This window comes from Pinus tabuliformis, chromosome 7 (genome assembly GCF_031772625.1).
Source record: "Pinus tabuliformis cultivar Carrire ecotype Pingquan chromosome 7, CPIR1, whole genome shotgun sequence".
NCBI lineage: Eukaryota > Viridiplantae > Streptophyta > Pinopsida > Pinales > Pinaceae > Pinus > Pinus tabuliformis.
The window spans coordinates 1,528,337,806-1,528,345,921 of NC_142293.1; positions in this window are offsets into that span (position 1 = coordinate 1,528,337,806).

Consider the following 8,116-nt stretch of genomic DNA (forward strand, 5'->3'; position numbering starts at 1 on the left):
AAATGCTAATGAGGCTCTAGGCCTCTCTACTTATACAAATGAAGTCCCCAACAACTTCGTTAAAATTAGCGAGGCTCAGCTCCCAATTCGAGATAAACTAGCTCTTTGTCTCTCACTTGCTCAACTGCCTTCTAATCCTCATGACTTGGCTGCTTGCACTTCGAGCTGGTGTGATAAATGGAGGAATATTCGAATGGGGAGGAGTAAATGAGGAGGATTTACCTCCTACAATCCCTCTCCCTTGTCCCATTCGAGTTTCATCCTTAGTCTTTGCCAAAATTCCTTGATTTTCTCTTTCAAACCTGCATTCAATGCATATTAGTCCACTAGGCATAATATCCCACTCTAACTCATCTCGTACCTAAAATATAATCAAAAACATGTAATAAGTTGTGAGAAAAGTTGGTTTGACTAAGAGGAGGTGAATTAAGGCCCATATAATTACCCAATGACGAGCCTCATCATCACCCTCCTACGGAAAGTGTTGCTCATCCTCTGAGCAACTCAATCAATATCCATATCCTTCATAGCTCTAGTGGCCTCCCTGACATCCCATGCCTCTGCTATGGTTTCCTCTTCTTGTTCATATAAACCTACTTTCCTTTCTACCTCCTCCCATTTTCTCTTTTCTTCTTCTTCCTTCCTTCCTTCTAACATTCCTAAGAGTAGTGGTGGACTGAGTTTCAAGCCAATCCAATTGACTTGGAGTCTTTGCATAGATTGCTTGTACATGGGTGTCATGTTCAGTGCTTCTTTCATTCTTTGAGGAGAGTGGTACTCTCTTATCTTTAAACTGTATGGCAAAGTGTTCCATCTCCTCAGGCAAGCATGTATGCTGTCATCCCCTAACAACCTGAATATGTCCTCAAAATGTGAAATTTCTTGCTCTTGGGTAGCAAGATACCTGGGTGCAAGCTGAGGATCATTTGCAATCAAATTATGTGTACTGATGAGAGCCATTAGATTGGACTTCTAAGCTCTGATCATAAGAGGTTTTGTTTGTTCTCTTACCAATATCTTCTTCATTTCTGCAGCCCTTGCTTCATCATGGTTCATCCATGAAGCCAAATCCATTAATTTTAATTCTCCTAGCTTGGCATTAGGGTCCCATATATTCATGTCTGTTAAGGCCATGTTATGCAAATAAAACTCAGACATCTTGGCCCTATCTTCTAGTGTGCTCTAATCACAAAGATCAATGAACTACTTGTAGTCCTGAAATGGCATAGTGCCCCTCTGTGCTAGGGTCTTAATTTGGAACTGCAGCCACTGTTCCTTAAGGTATAGGGCATAGGACTTAGCTGGCATCCTGCACTAGATTTCTTCCAAAGAGAGACTGGCCATGAATGCTAATTGATTCTCTCTTTCTTGCAACTATCCTTTCAACAATGCATTTTCTGTCTCTAACTGATTCTTCATTATGGCCTCTTTGTCTCTCAAGCTACTTAGCTCTCTGCCCATCTCTTTGAGCTTCTCCTCCATGTAACCAATGTCATCCACCCCCTTGGATTTGGCAATCTGCATCCATCGATGAGTTATGGCTCTCTCCTTCTCAAGCTCGAAGAATAGTGGAATAGAAAATTTTTGTGGAATGACCCTGCCTCTTTCAATAAATCTGTAGTAGGAGTCAAGGTTAGGTTGGGGGCTAGGTTCCTTTAACTCTGGGTCCTCTTCTTTAGTTTCTTGCTATAGGCTTCTCTCCTTATACAATTTTTGAGTCTCCTGTAGGTTTAGCAAAGTACCCTGTAGGACTGCTTCAGCTTCCTATAGGTCCTACTGTGTATCCTGTAGGATTTCTTTTCCCTTGGATGAGGTGGATCTAGTTATAGGCCTTCTCACATAGGTGATAGGGGACTTAGGAGAAGATTTTTTCTCTTGTTGTTTAGGTGATTCCTCAATCACAATGGGAATTTTGGTTGGTGTTTAGGGTTTCCCCTGCCTTATTCTTGTGCTTTTCCTTGTCCTGAAATATAAGGGGGTCTGCCTTTGTCTTTTGCCTTTTTGCTTGATGAGGGTGCTAAGATCAGTGAGGGTAGTTGCTGCCTCTCCCTCAGTGGGTTTTGGAGGCACCCTAGGTGACTCCTCCTTGTCATCTGCCCCCTCTTTCCCATTTCTCTCTTCACCTATGTCTTTCCTTTTTTCTTCTCCTTGTAGATCCTCATCTTCTTTATCAGTTTCTTCCTTAACATCTTCCTCTATTTCTTCATCACTTTCTCTCTCTTTCTCCTCTTCTTCTTCATCTTTCTCCTCATCTATCTCATCTTCCTCTTGCTCTGCTTCTTCTTCCTTTACTTCAGTCTCTTCCTCATCCTTTTCACTGACACTAAGACTAACATCATATGTGAGAGCTTTGATGTCCTCCTCTGTCTGTATGTCTCTGAAAATTGACCATTGGATAGGAATTTTGAGGTTTTGGAGGGCATCTTCTATGATGATTCTGATTAACCCATGATAAGCTAATTGTTGGGAATTTCCCTCTTGCACCTTTATATTTGTGTCTATTAGTGATTGCAGAAGGAAGTATGGTATGATGAGCCTGTGGTGAGGAGGTGTTTGTGCTTCAAACCTTAACTCTTCAAGAAGCCTAAATTGATAGCCATAGACAACGCTATACCTACACTCACAGGATATGTATTGGATAAGTTGGTAGCTCACCTCATTCCAGGGATATGGTAGGCTTGCTCTCCTTACTCCATTCTTATCCTCAATTGGTTCCTCACCTTCTAAAAGAATTTCCTCTTGGCAATCTGGTTATCTCCCTTGTCTTCCTTCCTCCATGGTACTCCTAGGGGAAGTGTGGTAACTCTGTTGATGAGTTCAGGGGTGAGCACTATGGAGAGGCCTCTTACCACAACAGTGGCATGGACTCTAGTAAGTGGAATGAGGGAGAGAGAAAAATCTCGGGCCACTTCATCATCATACCCTCTTAATTTTTCGAAATACCCCATCCAATTATGCCTTGTGAAGATTTCTAGCACCTGAGGGTGTTGTTGGATTCTCACATTGTTAATGGGCTCCCTTCTATTAAACCCTCCTATCATATTGGTTTGTGAAGTTTGAGGAAATGAGATGGTTGATATAATTTTTTTTAATGCAACAGTAAATAACTGAAATGACTATGTGGACAATTCCCTTACACAGTTGCCAAATTCAATCAAACTAGAGGATTTCTTGCTCAATTCACTTGGAAAAAGGGAAGTAATTACAGAGCCTGCCTCTTCATAGTGTTTGATGTGGCCAACCCCCATGTTTTCCCCTCTGAAACTCCTCTCGTCCAATCCTGTAGAATGTCTCCATGTATCCTGTAGGAATCCTCTATGCAATCCTGTAGGATTTCCGGTGCAATCTTGTTGGAAGTCCTGTGCAGAAAAATGATGGAGTTTTCTTTTCTGTAGCTTGCCTGGGTATGAGAGTGACTTTTTAGAGCAAGCCCCAAGGAAATGAATGCATGAATGCATGGGGATCAATGATTATTTCCCTTTATGGTCAAGTTGGGTGAGGTGGTGTGCTGGCAGTCGAGGTACGTTTCCATTTTTGGACTATTGGTCCCCACTACGACCTCATCATTCCCCACTCCTCGTAATCAATTCCCACTTCATGCATCTGTAACCTTAACTGCTTTTGTCCTTCTCTTTTCTATTTTTGAGTTGACTGCTGCCACAAACTGTTTTTTCTTTGTTGACTGAACAAAGATGGGCAAGTTAACTGGTCACCTTTCTCTTATAAACCAACTTACTCGTAACCTTTACATCTTTTAACTACATTATGCAAATGAGAGAGTGAGTGGGATACTTACCTATGGTGCTAACCTTTGCTACAGTTGTTGAAGACCGGAGGTGCTTGCTGTGTGTTGGCTGCATGCTATTCTTTCCTCTTTTCTTTTTGTTCTCTGATGATTCCTTTGTTGTGCAGGTACCTGGTGTTGAAGATGATGGTGTTGCTGCTACTTTGGAGCTCCTTATGCTCTTGGATCATTATGCTGGAAGCTTGTTGTTCTCATGATTTATATTCTGTGGGATAGGCCGCTACAGGATTTATTGTAGCTACTTCTCCCTTAGAACTCTTAATCATACACTTTGCTAGGATTTTGAGGATGGTGATATGGATTGAGAGGGAGACTAGGAGTGTGGAGAATGAGAAGTACTCAAGTGATGCTCCCTTCTACCCTCTGTTTCCTTCTTTTTTCGAAGACAGTGAAAAAGTTTTTTTTTTTTGAAACTGATTTTTTTAAGGGTGAATGCAGGGGTGATGAAGGTGGACATAGGTATGGTAATGAAATGGTGATGTAGGGGTGTTATTTCTTTGACATAGCAGGTCTTTTTTTCCTAGGGTCACTTCTTGTAGGATTTCTGGGTCACTGTAATTCCTACAAGATCATCCTGTAGGTTTTTAGGGGATCCTGTAGGTTTAGAGGGGACCTTGTAGAAAACACAGTCCCCTTGTAAACTGAAGTAAAGGAGTGACAAAAATGAAAGAAATGATGGAGTGATGAATGACAATGAGTGGAAAAATAAAGTGTGAGTGAAATAGGTCCCTTTTTTTATCCTCCTTTTCCCTCTGATCGTCCTCCTTGCTGACTTGCAAATAGAAATTTTTATGACTTTTCCTTCTTTTTTTTTGAAAACAATTAGGCTGCCTCTGAGAGGTTTACATCCTAGCTATTTTCCCTGGGTGCCCCAAGAGAGGTTTTCACCCAGGGATCTTTTTATTTTCCTCTTTTTGTTTTTTTTTGACACCATTGGGCCGCCCCAAGAGGTTTTCAACCCAATAGAGGGATTGAAGCGCCTCATGGAGGTTTTCACCAGAGTTTTTATTTTTTATCCTTTTTTTCTCTCAGTGATTTGACGAGGCAGGAGCTGAAACTTGCTCCACTACCATCATTGTTTTATTGATACCATCAATGAACTCTTTCTTTGACAATGGTATTTTTTAAACTTTCAATCGGTGTCCATTGAAAAGTAAAGGAATGGCCTCTTCATCTATGGTTCTGATATGCACTGGACCATTATCATGACATCTCTCTATAACATAGGGTCCTAGCCATCTTGTCCTCAACTTTCCCTTAAAGTCTTTATATATGGAATCATATAACAAGGCCCAATAACCTTCTTGAAATTGTTTATCCTTGATGTTTTTATCATGCCATATCTTCCTTTGAAGTTGGGTTACCTCTGTGTGTAGGAGAGCCTGCACTGAACTCATCTAAACCATTCAACTGGAGCAGTCTCTCTTTTTGTGCATTGCTGATATCTAGATCTAGTTGGGCTACCATCCTTAATGTGTTATACTCAAATTCAATGGACAACATGGCCTTTTTCCCATAGACCAACTCATAGGGTTTGAATCCAGTGGTGGTCTTCCAGGTGGTATTATAGGCCCAGGTGGCCTCAACTAGTCTTTCTACCCAATCCTTCCTACTGTTGCTTACCAATTTGATCAAGATGCCCTCCAGTGTTCTGTTGGTCACCTCCACTTGCCCATTAGCTTGTGGATGATAGGGAGTGGAGGTTCTATGCTTGATCTTATGATGGCTGAACAAGTCTTCAATCACATTGGAGGTAAATTGGTTGCCTTGGTCAATGACCAGCTCTCTAGGGTACCCAAATTTGTAAAATACATTCTCCCTTAAGAACTCAGCCACCTTCTCCTCGGTTGTTTCCTTAATTGCCTTAGTTTCAGCCCACTTAGTTAGATATTTAGTGCACACAATGATGTACTGTTTTTGTTTGGAAGGAGGATCAATAGGTCCAATGAAGTCCATGCCCCACTTGTCAAATGGCTCGAAAGTCACTTGAGGCTACAAAGGCATTTTATCTCTTCTTGGAGTAGGCCTTCCCATCCTTTGGCACCGATCACATTGACTAGTGTATGTTTTCACATCCTGATAAAGAGTGGGCCAATAATAGCTTGCTTGTAACACTTTGAATGATGTCCTCTTTGTTGCAAAGTGACCTCCACAAGGCCCATCATGATAGGTCAGAAGCATGTCAAAGACTTCCTCCACCCTGACACACCTTCTCAAGATTTGATCTGGGCCAAGTTTGAAGAGATTGCCCCCAATCCAAGTGAAGGGGTCACTCTTCCTTATAATCTTGCTTTTCTCTTTGGAGGAAATATTCGGTGGGAACTGTGTAGATACCAAATAGTTTTCTAGATCAAAAAACCATGGAGAGAGAACTGAAATGGCGAATAGGTGCTCATCTAGTAACTGATCATCAACCATTTCCTCTTCACTTGCAGGAAAATTTAATCTGAACAAAAAGTCCGCAACCACATTTTCCTTACCAGGCTTATCAGCAATAGTTAGATGAAACTGCTATAATAAAAGTAACCATCTTATAATCCGAGAATTCACATCGGGTTTATTCATTAAATATTTGATTACAGCATGGTTAGTATGTAAAAATGTTTGATAGCCTGTAATATAATGCCTAAATTAGTTTAATGAATGCACAATAGCAAGGAGCTCTTTTTTGGTCACTATGTAGTTCAGTTTAGCCTTTGACAGATTCTTACTAATAAAGTAGATAACATAAGGCAATTTTTCATCTATCTGACCTAGGGCTGCTCCTATGGCTTTGTGTGAGGCATCAGCATGAATATGAAAAGGAAGGGCTCAATTTGGGCCTCCAAGAATTGGGGCAGTGGTTAACTTGTTCTTTAGGATGTCCAAGGCCTCTTAACGACTTTTTGACCATATAAACTCAGAGTCCTTGACCAGCAACCCAAATAAAGGAGAGGCCAACTTACTGAAGGCCTTTATGAACCTTCGGTAGTATCCAACTAATCCTAGGAAACTTCTGACATCTCTCTACTTTTGAGAAGGTGGGACCCTTTGGATAATAGCTATTTTGTTGGGGTCCACTTGCAGTCCTTGTTGAGATATTGAATGACCCAACACGGTCCCTTCAGTCATCAAGAACTCACATTTCTTGGGACTGAGAGATAGGTTCATCTCAATGGATTTGTGCAATACATTACCTATGTTGGACAAAGCCTCCTCAAAATCACCCCCGTAAGGTGTGAAATCATCCATATAGATTTCTATCGCACCATGGACAAACTCAGCAAAGATACTCAAGACTGCTCTCTGAAAGTTGGCAGGAGCATTACATAGGCCAAAAGGAAGGACCCTAAAGTAAAAAGTACCCCAAGGACAAGTGAAGGTGGTTTTATCCTGGTCTTCCGGGCTGATCTGGATTTGGTTGTACCTGCTGAATCCATCTAGGAAAGTGAAAAACTTTTTCCTTGCCAGGCCATCTAGCACTTGGTCGCTGAAAGGTAGAGGGAAATGGTCCTTCTTTGTGTCTTTTTTCAACTCCCTGTAATCGACACAAATCCTCCACTTACCATTTTCTTTGGAACTAACACCAAAGGAGAAACCCACTCACTGTCGGAGATAGGATAAATGAATCCTACATCTAGCAGTTTTTGTAGTTATTCTTTGACTATATCTTTAAGAGCTGGATTCATCCTCCTTTGGGGTTGTCGGACTGGCTTGCAACCCTCTTTGATGTATATGTGATGAGTACATACTGAGGGATGCACTCCCTTCATTTCTTTGTAACTCCAAGTGAAGGAATCTAGATGTTCATTTAGCATGTTGCATAAATTCTCTTCTTGGAGAGTAGAAAGAGATGGATTCATTTTCAAGGTTCTCTCAGGACCGAATTCTATGGTTTTGACACAGAGAGGGTTGGAATCGGCCAAGCATAGGTCAATTGGATGATTGTTTTGGGTTTCCTTTACTACATCTTCTAAGGACAATGTACTAGGATTTCGACTTTGGAGTAGGTGTTTAATCAAAGTATCTTCATCCTATTGTCCTCCTCCCATGGTTGTTTCTAAGATATACAATTGGGCAGTATAAAATTCATCCTCTTCCTCCTCTTCCAGCCATAAAGGTAAATCATGTTCTAGAGATGGCTGAGCAGGAGGGTATAGGACTAACTGCTTGGACATATGCCCATTCTTGGTGGTCATATTCCCAGCTTTGCAGCTAATGTAAGCATCGGCAGTGGACAACCAGGGCCTCCCAAGGATGAGAGGGTAACCAGTAAGCTTAGCCTTAGGCTAGAGAACTAGGAAATCTACAGGTTACTCCCAAGAGTCAATG